Below are 16,613 nucleotides of genomic sequence, written 5' to 3' on the forward strand. Positions count from 1 at the left end.
CTCGCCTTTTGCATTTTTAAACCTCTTCTATTCACCCGGAAAGAACAAGCTCGTCGATATTACCGATACACGTACTTCTAATTTTTCTTTTAGAGTTCTTGCAAATTTCATTACTTCCATAATTTAAAGTTCGAAGTTGCTAGGAGTTCAAACTTCATCGATCGGATGCCGCGATATTCATCAGATTTGTAGGTAGAAATCGGGAGTGGGCGCTGCGGGCAGCATCCTGGACCTAATAGCTGCTTGTGCTTTCGACTGTACTATCAAACTCGAAGCGTTCTGCCGTTTACGAAGCCCACTCCCGATTACTTCACCACTTTTTCACCAATTAACAAATAGTTTTCTGTTCTACTGTGGCCCGATGCTTCATATTGGACAGTGTGGTCAAATGTTGTGATGACGTCTTTAATAGCTAGTCGAAAGTTCTCCGTGATTTCATTACTCGTTGTTACTATGTCCAACTTAGATCTGCGAAGTGTGAGCAGAATTTCGCCTAAATGAAAAGGTAAGGCTATTCATGATCTTAGGTTGATATCTGTCCTTTTCGTCAGCCTCTCTACTATCCTATTTTCCATGCTGTATGCTAGTTCGTTCAAATTATCGGCAGTTATCGATGGTTTAAAGCATCGCCTTTGTACTAATTAGCTAAGGCCCCAGTTCCACTCTCGACACGCAGATAAACTTCATAACCTCTGGGTTGAGCTGGGCTTCCTTACCGTTTACCTAGACGAAAGTCAAGGCCCGTGACGAACACCCACCATCCACTGTTCTCCTGTCTACATACGCAGTGTAGCTTAAAATATGAGAATGGACATCTTTCCATGCATAGTGTTATTAAAGCCTTAGGATGCTTGCGGATCTCTCTCTGATTAGTCGTAGATTTTTCTTCCAAGCTCCAGCTACAGTTCCAATGGATTATTAGACACCTTGATTGGGTACCGTTGCGACCTATCTAGACCCGTAGCGTGATTAAGCAGATCAATTAACAGAAAAATCTTTATGGTATTTTTCGTCCTGCACCAAATTTAATTTTACCTTCATTCAAATCGGTCGGTTCTTACCGGCTCTTGCCCCATATTGGCCTGGAATGTATCGACCGGTTTTCCTCAAAAACCTGATTAAAGCCTTTTATGCCATCATCATAGCAGTGACGTATTTATCAATATCTATTTAGTTATAGGTAAAGAGGGAGCTGATGCCTAAGAAATATTAGCGTGTTTGGTGGTCGAAGACCACTAACCGAATGATATTAGCCTATAATTTCTAACATCTAATGACTCGTTAGTTCAACTGTTACTATATGCATCGGTCTTTAAGTTACTATTGCACGTGTGTGAAAATTATCCATGAAGGCGCTAGCCAGTGCAATAAAATGCTCGTTAATTCAAAGGATTTTATTATTAAGGGGAAGGTATTGCAATTTAACAAATGGACATTGACGTAAGTTAGTTTACAATGTGCCACGTTTGTATAACTCAAAACGCAGTAAGTGCGCTATGACCCGTCTCACAGCGGGTAAATATACAAAAGTTCGATTGTGTATTACAGGTTATTAACTCTGACACTCCTTCGTAAACATATGGGCGTATAGGTAAACTCGGGCCAATTACGACGGATCCTGTAGTTGTTCTTTTTTTGTTCTTACTATCTCGAATAAGGTAGCGATGCTAAACTGTTGTAGACAACGGCTTCGCGTTAAACGGCTGGCTACTATTAAGCCATACTTTTCAATTCTATTAAAACCGAAAATAATTGTCAACCCATACCATATACCCCTAGATAATGAACATGATATTATTTCATGTAGGCGGATTCCAGGAACTTCGGGCTTTTACGGCGTTTGAACGTTGCAAAGGTTTGCGATTGCGTTGCAACGATTTGCTATTTTATATATAAACTAGTTAATAATTCATTGTAATAGTGGGTTTGAATACAGTGGAATATGTGGACGGTTATACAAGACAAGAACTCATAGCCGTGCGCAACAATATGCCTGTACATTACCGTGGTCATTTAGATACGTGCGCGCTCATTTTACGTGACTGTTCTGTTCCGCATAAACATTGGATTGCTCTCGATATTTATTGATGTCAAGAAAGATGGTCATTCAGACATTTACTGTTCCTTCTTTCTGCGCTATCGACTGACTTCGTGGAATATCATTCAATAGCTGATTGACGCTATTGGACATTGTTATCCACCCATTCCATCCCGGCTGCAAAATGATGCATTCACACCCATTTATCCACCCCTCTTCCTTGCTGACATCCGTCAAGTGGGTCCTCCACCCACCTGCAAACTGAGATATCTTTGCCTTGGGGGCGCAGAAGCACTAGCGGTTCCAGCGGTGGCCACTTAGTCGATATGTAGCAACAGGTCGAGTCTGGCGATCATGGCTACCGTCACTTACCAGCATTATTGAGACTGTCGCCTCCTATTTCTCATCCTTCTTCTTCAGCGGCACAGTTACGGTTCAAGCGTTCGATTTCTAATATGCATTTTCTGCCATAGAGAATGGAGTGTCGATTTGTTCCTTTTCCCGCCCATCCACCTCACACAGAGACAGTGTCTCCCGATACGCCATTTTCGCTCGTTTTCGGCGGTGCCAGCACGAACCTAGACAAGCTTGCCACCGAACCCCTCAAACCTACAAGAAATGGTAGGCCGAATGCGGATGGAGCGGAATAGGGTGGCATTTAGGGGAGAGGGCAAATAGGGAGAGGGAAGCACATGGAATCAAATGCAAAGGACGGTCGGCGGAGATCTCTAGGCGGTCCGCGTGGTGGACGCGAGCTCAGCAGGACGAAAGGGTTTGGGCCAAGCTGAAGCCGGCAAAGACAGGATTTCAGATTGCAAAGCTACGGCAGAGTTGTTATTTCGCCGTCGCGATGCTTTGTGGCCAATCGTGCAAAAATTGATGTTGGTGTAGCACCGTGTCAAAGTTATTGAAGTACGAAGATACAGGAACGGCATCAGGATGAAGAAGGCCGTATAAGCGAATATATGTTATAAGTTTGTAAAAAGATACACATATGAGACCATCGCTTCTAGGTTGTAGAGGGCCAGTGTATTAGCGTACAGCAGCATTGGCTATATAACGAGTATCGGAACATTATGTAATCGGAAAACGTTTTAACGGTCAGTCAGCTGGAAACGAACAGCGATTCTTCAATGCTTTCTTGAGAAATTGTGTGTGTTTTTTTTATTGGCTATAGTCGTATGTGAATGGGGCAAAGGCAACTTCCACGTCAAAACATGCCCGGATGCTTACGGAAATCAATTTCCAGTTGCGAGTGCATTGATCAAATGACTGTGTTCGAGTGTGAGTGAGTGAGTGAGTGAGTGATCGTGCTTGTCCTAAGCGTTAAGTGTCGCAGTGAGATCGCGGTGTCTTGTGGGGCATTTGGGGTGACTGTGCTGTTGGATTAAAAAATGCGACCCCTTGCCACTAGGAGCACGTGGATGGCGATGACGGTAACCAGCATCTCTTCAAACAGAGTAACACCAACAACTGGCGGAAGATATGATAAACTGAATCAACGACTGCAAACCTTATCGTTAGTGGAGAAGAACTGTGGTAAAAATCGCCTACATTGAAAGTGCATCAGAGTCCACTCTAGACTCGAACTGCAATAGAAGCAGGCTGTAGAGATCCAATAGGGCATTAACTTCTACAAGGGCCGCCTTACATGCTCAGACTCTACTGTTAAAGGTATAAGTGTATCACTGCATGTGTAGCTATATAGCACATGTTAATCCGCTATGAACTACAACAATAGAAATATGATCGCGTATTGACATTTTTGCCTATATTGGAAGCTTGTATATCTGTAGGCCTACTTTAAAACAAGACCATGTTAGCTTGTTTTACCAAGCGTTTCGGAAGTCAGTGTCACCATTTAAGGGTTTTATAAGGCGAAGCAGATGAGAGCACAGGAAGCTGACACTTGCTACACAGCTAAGACCTGAGGTTACTGAATACATCATTTGGCTGATATCGCTTCGAGGGTTACGTTATTGGGTGAGAACTAATGTCTCGCTTGACAAAAAATCAATCTAAAAAATCTCCTGCTTGCTCCCTGTTTCGACCCACTTCACCCTTATCAGTTTTTATAATATTATTATTATTATTATTCAACTATTATTACTAGTTAGTTGAACTAGAACTGGATTTACCAAATAGGGTTTAAGTCATCGATATATAAAGCTGGGGTTCAGTCAATCAGCCTAGTTGCGATCGCCCCGGGCCATTTGCCTTTTTATAATGAGGAATGATATGTCTCGTCTATAAAACTCCTCTTGACTTGTCTAAATATGTCTTAGTACGAATTTATTGTAGTGAGATAGTGTTTACCGCTGGAAAATACCTGATATCTTCTAAACCATGCGTCAATTTTTTTCTGTTCTATAGGAAGCGTAAGGTTTTGTTTGGGCCAATATTTGGAGGACTTATTGTGATATTGATATAAAACTTTTTCTTTTTATTAATTTAGCCCTCAAGTTCTGCCTTTCCAAGGAATTGCTAGTTATTAAAAAAAAAGGTAAGAAGTATACTTCACAAGGAAGAAGTAAATTTCTTCACTTTTTTAACCGAATCAGTAGTTTCTCCAAAATGACACACTTCCCAATGTGACATGGGTCAAAATAAGTACTTTAGATAATTCCAACCTTCAGCAGTAAAATAGCACCGATGTTTATGGTCTTGTTGGAAAAAAACTTCGTTTACTGAGACTAATCATCCTTCCAGGGAATGACGTCGACTACTGAAGCATTCCGCATTAAAAGTCGTAAATACTATGACCGTATGTCTTTAAAGTGGATCAAAGACGATCCAGCTCGAGTCGGGGAGGAGAGCGCTAATATCATACGAACTTTTTTTTCGCTAGTAAGTATGATAGTAACTTAATCAAAATCGCGATTAGGTCTCTGGCATATTTATTGTGGAAGCATTCATTAACGATTTCGAGTAAGAGTTACTTTTGCAGGGATACCTGAAAGTCGCAATATGCAAAAGTGTCCCGATTTCTTTTATTACTCTTTTGGCTACCTTTTATCTGTCACTTTAGAATACAGGCTCTACATGATGCACGCAGTTCTTGCACGCAGGTATTGTTTAAGTGGCAGACCTTGCGTCGTTTGCATGGGGACCTTTGCGGCTTCAAAGATACATCGACCCGTTTTATTGAACGAGATCGACATCAAATTCCTATTACCATAAATATTTGCTTTTATTTGAAGAAGACACACGCAACCATTTCGGCTTTCTGGACTAAAAATAACAATGGAAAAGGCACAATTATCTTGGTTAGTAAACAGTGGATATCTTTCAGAGTTCCAACAGTCTACCATATCAAATATTCCAATGTTTGTATATATGCATATTCGAACTTTTACGATGGTAGAGCAGTCTTATGTATGTATTAGTCAAGAATTATTTTATCCTTTTGGGATTTATTAACCGTTTTCGTTCAATAAAGAGTTTTTCATTGTAATTTGGCAAAGTTGACTAAGGGCATCTGAGATATATTGCACCCATTTTTATATATAGCGTCAAAGCTGTTAAGTTTGTTTGCAGATTACATACATATATCTAAAGCACCTTTCGGAAGAGTTAAGTTTGGAATTATTGCTGCCTAAACTTGTATGGTGGCGTAGACATATTTATATAGTAGTTTTACGCTATTTTTACTGTGTACTGTTTGCTGAAAAATGGTTTATTCACGATACATTACGAAGCTATGCAATGCAAAGAATCATTATGGTTCGTTCCTACTCCATCGGCATTTGTAACATTGAAATTTACGCTGACTGTTTCTATGGGTTTATTTCTGTCGTTAATAGAATTCGTATAAGAATGACAAGAAGGTGGTCCTATTCGACCTATTCATTAAACAGGCAGTCTTAGCTTGGCCAAAGGAGTGCATTTTTATTAATGAAATCCGCGTACTACGAGCAGATAATTATTGGCCGAATCAGTATTGGTATCACGGGCAAACGACCTCTACGTTCAACCAATAGGAATCGTTCTGTTTGATCTTGATATGACTAGATTAGCTTCCGGTTCTTCCTGCTACTTTTATATGCCGATCAGAATCCTCGGACAATGTAATGCGGCTGATTGTATCCGTGGGAGAAATCACGGTAAGCTGCTAACGTGCTGCGATAACAAGCACATGCCGGACCTACTTAGCTGAATTTAGTTGATTAGGGAAGCGTGCTTACAAAACCTTGAACGTCGGGCTGCTTAAGGGAGGGAAATATATATTTTGGTATACGAATGTAAGCTAGCAGGATGGGCTCAAACTAAGCGTCCGTATAACAATGGGAGCCAACGAAGAATATGCCTCTAGTATGTAAACGTGAAAATAGCTTAATCACGGAAGATCTTGCCTGTAAAGTAGACATTATTTACCATAGCAGTGAACCATGGCAAAAAACATAGGCCGTAACGTCACTTGCGACGCATAACTGTCACACTGCCATACTCGAGGTTAGGTCGAGAGCGTTCTATATAAGTTTTTCATCCCGATACAAAGCTGCCCTGAAGAGTATTAAGAATCATCGCTTCGCAGAATATGTATGATCGAGTGCTTTCTTTTTAGTGCATTATTGATGTAATATTTCTGAAAATGCCCAATTGTGTCACACGTATGATTAGAAGGGGATTTTAATCGGGATATTTTTTGGGCAGAAGGACAAGATTTTGCGGTTGTTCGCCCATAAATTGTCAGTTTAGACATTTAGACTCTTGTTTTATCATTCGCACTGAAAAACATACGACCCCTATATTGGTCTCATGGAAAGACCCAATTAGCACAGTGATATAACTGTTTGTGTCTAACTTAATGAAACCGAATCCTGGGAAACCAGGCACAATAAGACGGGTTTAAGGAAAAACGTACGTGTCTATGGTAGTTCAAAATCCTTATGGTTGAATTGTACTTGATACTAGAAAACGAGTAATACAAATTTTTATGCGTCTTGTATCTTTTTAAAAGGTCTTTGAAAGATAACATTTTGAAGAACAACAGCTTGCTTCGTTCCAGAAGCTTAATGGAACGTTTTTTGGACCGAAAATAGAAATCTATATTGTTTAAATCTACGAATTGTTTTATGTATAACTAAGTGTGTCAGGCCTACATAGAATGATATATATTCTAGACGGTTCGATTGTGATCTGGCCTTGCACTGTGATACCTGCGTATATAAAGTAGTCCTGATACCCAGTAGTATTAAATCTACCTAGATCTGTTCTGGGGACACTGAAATTCAGATATTTCACATAATAAATTTACAATGTGCTCTATACTAAATACGATCCTTATCCCTCATTTTATTGAGCTTATGCGACGACAATCAATATTCTTATTTCATGTTTAAAAACAACTAATAAACGTTATTTTCGAGTACAAAGTAAATTGATAAAGTTGATGAAAAACTAAGCGATTTTCAACTTCCAAAGGTTCTTAGGAAGTTCCAGAAATTTTGTTCTTATTGAACAAGTTTCATAAGTTCGTTTTCGTTAAAGAAATTGATCTTTTAGTTTGGGGTTTGGGGGCTTCGAAAGTAATGTGCAATTATTCAGACCAGTTGCACTTAAAACCCTACTAAGCAGACGAGAGCTTCCAATTGATCTTTAGTAACCGTTCTCGACGTTCACTTGGTGCATCCGTTTATTTAGGGTAGCGGAAAATACGCTGGTCTTCGAACTTCAACAAATAGGTCTCCGGCTAGGGGGTACGGATGTAGCGATTTCAGCTTGACACGCAGCCTTCACAAAAAAGAAAAAATCAACTGGGGTTCAAGGTAAGTAGTTATCGATCATTTTGGCCGGATGTCTGTCTAGCAGTCTTATTTTTTGCTATCTATTTTGTTAGCCATTTATAAATATGCTTATTCTATTTTTACTATTGTGTACCTCTACCGAATACAGCAACATAATACCTGGTTGCAGGATGACTATGCATTCCAGTACTAATCAATCTAAGTGGTATAAGCGCGGCATTACTTTCGCTGTTTTTTCTTTTCAATTTTCAAGCCGCTAAAATAAACTAAGAGTATTCTTAGGGGCTATGATGCGCTGATCAGTCAGTGATGACAACGAAGAGGCAAAGATCGAGAACCGCGGTGTAGCTTAGAACCGGCTTGCAGCTTTCGAATAGGCCGAGGATCGAAGTAGTTCTGGATATGGTATAGAATGTTGCGATAAATACCGACACCGGTGTTTTGCTTGCCATTTTCTTCGAAATACGGGTTTCGACTATAGATACTGATTTTATAACTCCGGCATCGCCCCGTCAGCGATATATCCTGCATGCGTCTTTGCAGAAGAGCAGATCAGCTTAACCAATTTAAGGTATCTTCATTTCCAATTGACCGAAATGTTGTGTGCATGGAGCTGTTCTTTCCTTATGAGGAAAAGTTAATGGCCTTTAAGCATACTGCATATCCTTTAATTAGAGCACCTGCGTTTCGGGGCAGGTCACTGCTTTACATTACTCTTTTCCTCATCGAAAAGACACCAACAATCAAAGGAACAAGAACAACATAACAACTTTGCCTCTTGACCTCTGATAGCAGTCGGCTTGGGGTAACCATACACCTTTGCTAGAAAACAAAGTAAATTTGACTATCAAGCGCTTGCCGTTTTGATATTTTCAATATCACACTAAGGCATCTAGAATTAGATACCCACAATAGAGTACGTAACAGTACAAAAAACAATGTGCGCACTAGGGAACATCAGGCATGGCACAAGAATTATGAGTGACCACCGCAGTTTCCACCGGAAATGCTGTACAAAGCAATGATACTGATTGGAAAAGGCAAACAATTACATTTCCGCTGAAAAACGCTTAATCGACACAAGCCGATTTTAGCTCTGCTATGGTGTGATGCGACGGGAACATGTCATCAGTGAATTTAGAAGGTGCGCGTAATTGCAAAGCTGAAGGCGTGATCTCATAACGTTAGTGGAGCAGATCTCTTGAGTGGATGAAAAGGATCTATCCCGCGCAGGATTCGACTTGAGAGAGAAGGTGCAATTTTTTTTACCCTTACTTTTTTCCCGAACGAATCGTTTTGACCCGGCCTCTAAGAGCACTGTCGGCTAACCATGACCCATAAAAAAACAAGCCCTAATTCGTTTTAACGGAGACTTGCTTTGATACAGAAATGGCGACGTTGCCGATGTTTCAAAGGAGTACCGAGGAAACACCTGTAAGGGAACAGTCCTGTAAAGTTGAACACAACGCTGCAGGCGAACCTTTTCTTAGACATGACATTCTTCTTAATCGACACAAATATAAAAAAAAAAAGCACGCATCAGTGCGCCCTTATATATATTTAATATAATTAAAATGAATTCCAGCTATGTGTGTTGGCTACGCTTGGCTAGCTGCAAGACAACAGGCAAAATTTGTTGCGCACAAAAAGCCTTATCTATAGAAAATTCAATGTGAGTTAAGAATGATGATGTACACATACCATTTAATTAAGTGAATTTTCATACTTCGCTGGTAACAATACTTTTAGCAGCTCTAAATTAATACATACTGTCTTAGTTCTTCACTTTTAATATTATTGTAATTGATCAATTAATGGGTGCTGATACGTTCGACACCTCTAGCCTTCATTCTGTTTGTTACTAATTAGCAACACATTGAGGCTTTGGGATTCGCTTCGTTGAGCTAGCCAATGAATAGGGAAACAAAAATAATTTTTTTATTATTATCGTATACCTAATCAATAATACTATTCTCCCTTTCATACATCGGTCCATCCAGGTCAATGCAACATGAATTGTTTTTCTAGTGTTTGAGGCGAGTCGATTTACTATATGCGACTCAGCACCTATAGAGTAGATGGCTATGAAAGCACCACATATAATCGCCCCATTGGTTTGGGTGAGGCATCGTAGGGGATATGTGGACCCCACCAAGACGTTAAAATGACTAATACCCAGTTGTAAAGAAGGCATGATTATTTGGATCACTGTGTCGCACACAATTACTTTCGAAGGCGCGATCAGATGTTAGATCTGCGGAAGGGTTCAAATGCGTTTTTAGCGATAAGGCCCAAAACGCGGCGCAAGAGACAATCGTTCATTGAACGGTGCACTCAAATGGGAAAAACTTTTGCAGGCTGTTTGTTATAATGAACATACTTTTATGCGCTACTTCTGGCAGCAGACGAAGGCCAGTTTTTCTTAAACTAAATGACAAATTCGTTATAGCGATTCGTTATAACAACAGCGCGTCCTAAACGAGGCTTAGATCTACAAGGCTCGAGAAGCCAGTTTTGATAACCTGAATTTTCAATATAAAAGTTGACGGCCGTAGAGAGAAGAACATTAATTGTAATAATAATAGAAAGACAAGCTCTAACGTTTTACGGATTTTTGCGCCTTCTAAACCTTTTTTTTGCCGTTCCAACGCCTCGTATTTTTTAGACCTTTGACGTGCTATCAGCCCAAAATTGAATTCTATTGGAATTTTTGTATGTAGCGTACTTGAGCGACGCTTCAATGAGTTAACTTGTGTTGCTTGATGCACGGTAGCCATTAAATGGTTATTTATGGATTAAAAAAGGCATACTTAAAACTGACTAGCGAATGGCTTAGGTCCCGAGCCGAAGCTCTACGCCGCACTGTACGGTGGCCATCTTGAACGGAAGTGACGCTTCTAGCACATGCCGAAATGTGGCTGCTTTTGTTTAGATACAGTCTTAGAAATAGGGCGTAAGAAAAATTATTATTATCTAAAAAGCGCCATTCTGTATATAATCAGGCGGTGCCGATTACTACAAATACGGACGAGATGCACATGCAATAGTAGGCCTTACCCTTAGCAATGTATATATTTGCTGCACGAATAGGTCGCTGTACTATTAATAAGCACCCTATCTCTGCTTGCATTACGGTCTCTACCTTCCGAACGCATCCAGAAAGCCGGCAAATCGAAGGGCATCGTGCACGGCCACTGCTATGGCACGTTCGACCGTCTCATAGGTCTATCTATGGTGTATCTGTCCAAGCGATCAGATACAATGGGCTATAACGTGCCCAAAAATTAAGAACTAGTTAAGACGTGACCAGTATTTGTTAGCGTTCGTTCACTAGTGAATATCAAAGTCCAGCAAAGTCATAATAGAACGGCAAGTGCCCTTGTCGAGGCTGAGAATATATTGTCGCTTCGTGCCTATGGCGTTGCCGCGATGGAAATTTACTGGCATACTATTTGATCAGAAGCGTATTATACTGATAAACTAAAAGCAGATTAAAATGGCTAGTATAATTTAGTATAATAGCGACTGAAACACAGAGCGATTACCGCAAGTCATCGTTGAACGGTCGGAGGGTGCATACGCTTTGGTCGGTTGCTGCGCCATTCATATCAGTTATGTAGTTATTTTTATCTGACATATAACGCTAATTAATAATGCAAGGTCTGTAAAGCTGTTGAGAAGAGAATTCCATTGTAAGCTGAAGTATTTTAGGTGGTCGGTCTGTTTCTGGACCCTTAGATATATTGTAATGGCGATGTGGGTGCACATATTAGTCGTTCCCCGTTGCATATAAAGGTAAATACCTTTTGGCCTGAACTGCATTGATTAGGGAAAAAGTTGTATTCGCCCAGAATCACATACATATACACAAATACACTGATTAGTACAATGATGACCAGTTTCTGTCAACAATGACCTTCGAGGTTTATTAATAATGACAGTTTGGCCTATTACTGAACTGATGAATAGTCAAGACACTTTCGACTGAAGCTAGATATGTATAACAGAGACGAAGTTCATTAGATAGCATGTGTAAAGATCTGATATGTTGGTGCTATCTTCACTATTTTGGCCCTCTTTGGTAGAGAGGTTAGGTGACTGATACGTGGGTTCGCTACTATGGCTGTGAGAACTCCCATTGGATGGTTAGGCAGCGATTTGGGGTAAATAAATCCATATCAGTGTATGTATATATATGTTTTCTAATCGGTAATAATATCTACTATAAATATGTATTTCATACAAGTATAAGCCTCTGGACAGGCGTTCTAATCTGACCTAATGGACGCGTTTAATAAGACACTACAAACTTGTTGTAGCATCATTTGGAGGCAGTGGGGTACAGCGTAGCTAAAAATATCTTTCGTCGTGTCGGGTACTGACACTTGGAGCACTTTAAATCGTATTTAAACTGGCTTTCCGGATGTAACTCGAATGAACTCGGATGTAACCGCAAATAACTCGAAAGGACAACTCCGATTTTATTACGCATAGTCTCCTAACTACCCTATTAAGTTTGCTTCAACTCCCTAAATAATAAAAGATCTATTGCTCAAAACTGTGACAATATAGGGATTAGATTCGTTATCCATGATCTGTCCTCTAAAAGCAATACCCTTATTTCTAAAACGCAAAGGGAATATTGTATCGACTGATATTTCAGTGTTCATTTTATGTAAACTGTTCGATTTTGAAAAAATTATCTGGTAACTGTCAGTGACGTAGGCGAGCTGGAGCAGTTAACCTTCCCTTTGTAGAAATTTGGACGCCTTTAAGGTGAACAGGTAATACATTAGTTTGATTGAAATACGCTGCCAGAACATTAGGGTTTGCCTTATTTATTTATTTATTTATTATAACACTAAATACAGTGAGGGTCAAATATATGAAATATTGTGGACAGAATACCAAACGATAGGTGAAGCTTAATTCACGAAGTTCCAAAATGACAGTCTGAAATAAAGAATTATATCTGCAATTACTATAATTGTTTGCTCGAAATTTAAAAAAGGCAGCATATGCGGACGGAGAAGCTCGAATTTTAAGCAGGTTTTTCACTATGATAAAGCACAAGCCAGTGTTCCTCTCCAGAAATATCAGTAGTCTGCTTTCCCTTAAACCCTCTCAACCTTCGAGTTCGTTCGATTGGCCTTAATGGCTCTTTTCTATTAAGGAAAAGATACGCTAATTAAAAAATCAAAAATGCTCGAAACGAAGGTAAAAATTGACGATACCACTGAACCTAATACATGAACTCCGGATTAAATTAGTATGTGTTGATGAAGGGAAGCGAATGTGGAGGATAATAATATGAAAAAATAGGTATCGTTCTACTGATAATTGTATCAAAACTTTTTTTACTCGATTTTTTCCTGCATTCAATACTGGCCACATGAAAGATTAGCATACTCCGTCAGGTTTGAGTCTGGAACTACGGATGCCTATATCACGTTCATGTCTCACATTTTGGAAATTAGTGGAAAATTAAGCACAATATGAAGCTATAGAACGATTGCCTCGATTTCTTTGTCCAGACACTCAATAATATCAGGACCATATACCTGGTGCGAGCTAAGTACTCGAACTAGCTCAAGGGAACGAGTTTGTGAAATTGATATTGTTTGCCTGTCACAATAATTCAAGGGAATTATTATTATATTAAGGGGCCGTTGCAACTTCGACTAGTACAGCTTAAGGCTCGTACGCGATAGCAGAGCCTTCTTGACAGAAGTGAAACGTATGTGGATGAGAATTTCCTAATGTTATTACCCGCCGTGAGCAGGACATGTAGCTTAAGGTTATAGCCGAAGCGTAATTTGGTGACGGTGCCGGAAATGCGGCTTTCGTCTGTCCGAGACAAACGGTTGTGCAATTCTTATCGAAGGACAGCATCTCTGGCACCATACTGAGTATGACCCAGGAGCCAGAGACATGTAGTTCAGTTAATTATATTGGGGGTGAATTTGACTTCTTTTTTAGCGGCAGACATCGTCTTGTATCGCATTGTAGGCTTACTCTTACATTACAACATCACCCCACTAGCCAAAGCCAATCAGAGGTCATAAGGCTGACTCTACGTATAACCGAATTAGGGGAGCATTGCATGTGATGATACAATAAGATAATCCGATTCCAATCGACAGACTACAGACAATATCGAGCCCTGCACCCCCCGGTTCGTTCACTCGCGTAAGAACTAACCATGAAATATATCTAGCTGTATAATACATTTATAATATATATAATACATATAATACAAGTACTTGTGCATTTTCTGAGTGTCCGTATATTTGGTGACACGGCTTGTGTGTATCTAGTCAAAAGCAAAGCAGGAAGCTATTCTGCCGTGTATAGTCCTGCTAAAGGTTTATCAAGGTCTAACAAACTTAGGAGAGCTAGTACTAGTAATGACGATAGCTGTAGCAAAAGTAGGATTCGTGTGGACTGAAGCTACCTGAATCCCCAAAAGAGGTACCTTAGGATTATGTGGGGAGCGGCTAGGCTGTTTCTGCAATGAGAAAAGCTGCGTAATGCCCGAGACGCCACAATCTAGAACGTCCCTACCAATACGTGGATTCTATATGCTGATAACGCTTTCTACCATATTTTTCGATATCTAGGCACCGTGTTTCCCTTGGGGATGAGCGAACGTACGTATTTAGCATTGCTTGTCATTGCTAAATTCTGGCTTATGTCACTAGCAATTCCGTCTTTTGGATTTATTCGGGTACTTCCCTAGTTATAAGAACGGCTTACAATAAACGTAGAAATATGCGCTAATATCAATATATTTTTGAATGTGATGAGGCTTTATTATCCGAAAAAAAGGAGATCAGCACTAGAAGAAAAACGATCTGTCTTCACTTATGTTCCATTCTACCTACACGAAGCCTCTGCTTACATAGGGCCTGCTCGAAGCTTAAAGTCTTAAAATTAGAAATATCCCAGAAATTGAACCGAGACCCATTTCAAAAAAAGGAAACCATTCAAAAGATGTTCTGCTCCATCGATTGCTGTCGCAATGCACAACTAATCGGCTGAAAACGGAAATATAGATAGGATCTATAGAAATATAGATAAGAAATATAGATAGGTTGGAGCTTCAAATATTAACGAAGTGGCCATATATTATCTACGAACAAAGAATGTCTATAGGCTGTTTAAGTATATTTAACAGCTGTTTCACGGGAATATGAAGTTATATACAGTTTATTCATAAACGGTTTCAGCTTAAACAATGGAAGCGATACGAATCGTTTGCGGACCAGAACACGTGAACACTGTCGTATTATACCGCTATTGATTGCCTCTAGAAACGACAAAGAACAAAAAAAAAATTAGTCTAACCCTTTCTCGTTAACAGCATTTTTCTAATTAAAGAGTGGATGTATTGACAATCCTCTTACTGAAGAGATCCGCAAGCAAAGTTCATCGCGGAATTTGTTTTGGCAAAATATTTAGTTTCTGCAGATGTGACCATTCAACTTCGTTTGAAATTCCTGCGACCAATTCCGAAATGCTGCGTTCGTAAACAGCACGGGCAAAGGCACCAGTATTAGTAGCTATGTTTAGCGAAATGAGCTATTTAAATATATATGGATTGTGTTTATGTAGTAGCATACGTAAGTTAAATGTAGAAACATTGCACCTCTCACTACTCTTCTATGACGATCTATAACAGTGTGAAGGTACTTTTCCTGATCAGAAGCATAACCTGTAGAAAGCATTGAAGATGAGGGATTTTCAGCCCGGTAACGGATGAGGCATTCGTACTCTATTTTAGGCAAACATGCAAAATGATGGAATCATCCAGATTTGCCTGATGCCTTGATTGCGACCTTCTTTACCCGCAGAAGCCACGTGAAGCACATTCATTGACTGAATGAACGCGGTTAAAATGTTAATCTAGGACAACATGTTTCGCCGAAACTGTGCAAACATCTCATATAGTATTAGCATAAAGATGTGACAAGTCGCAATAAAAATGCCAGATACTGTGGGGATCCTACCAAAGACTGGTGGATTAGCAGTGCCTGCACACTCCCATCGGAACCCTTTCGCTGGTATTTTATGACCGAGGGTGCCTCTGGTAGCTGGAAGACTTTTGTTGTCAGCAAGTGATTGTCTCGGATAAGAAAAATGACTATCAACGATCAGGAAAGGAAGACGTATTAGTATGGCCATATTTTCAGTTTACGTTCACCATTCTGATTACGATCCTACCTTGCCTTGGTGATATTCGACGCGACCGGTTGGCACTGGACTGACAGTTATTCAAAACTGGGTTTCGGGCCTGTCGTTTGTTTCCTTTCCGCTTTACCCCACTGAACCTGGTGCAGCTTTGCAGAAACCGGTAAACATCGTCCACGATCCCAATTTGCCCCTTGTGGCTGCTCATTGTTGGATAACGTATTGGAGTTCGAGACTTTTCTTCGATCGTGTGAAATCTTTTTTTACCGTATATGTTAAATCTCCTGGCGATTTGTAAGTTCACAGAATTTTCACGTAATCTTGAAGTGTATATTGTCGTTACCGTATCCGTAAATCGTTCGATGACGAGACGGCGAAAATTTCACGTTGTTTTTTTGTCAGTCCGCCCAGAAGGGAAGTCGAATTTTGTGTAAATTGAATAAAAATAGCAAACAGCAGAAGCGCAATAAACATTGGGATCCTAAAACATATGCGGCTACAGGTCGAAATGTGGAAAAACGTAGAGAAAAAACCCATACCGCAATTCGACTGAAAGAACAGAGGTGTCCTTTGTTTTCGAAACATGTAGTGTTATATTTAAGCAAATTTGTAGGTTGTATATAATGTACTCTAGGTTG

General features: G+C 39.9%; 1 protein-coding gene across 3 annotated transcripts in view; it reads left to right on the top strand.

The window, feature by feature from the left end:
* The first annotated feature begins 2,783 nt into the window (after positions 1 to 2,783).
* Positions 2,784 to 16,613, top strand: part of LOC111247631 (uncharacterized) — a 100,393-nt gene continuing 86,563 nt past the window's right edge. The window contains exons 1-3 of one of the 3 annotated variants that reach the window (XM_022798812.2): positions 2,784 to 3,712; positions 4,748 to 4,885; positions 7,682 to 7,806. The gene's annotated coding sequence lies outside the window, so the exon portion shown is untranslated. The remainder of the gene's footprint in view (positions 3,713 to 4,747; positions 4,886 to 7,681; positions 7,807 to 16,613) is intronic. The other 2 variants (XM_086983813.1, XM_022798813.2) reach the window with 2 other exon arrangements.

Source organism: Varroa destructor, unplaced genomic scaffold, assembly GCF_002443255.2.
Source record: "Varroa destructor unplaced genomic scaffold, Vdes_3.0 BEIS01000003.1, whole genome shotgun sequence".
Lineage (NCBI taxonomy): Eukaryota > Metazoa > Arthropoda > Arachnida > Mesostigmata > Varroidae > Varroa > Varroa destructor.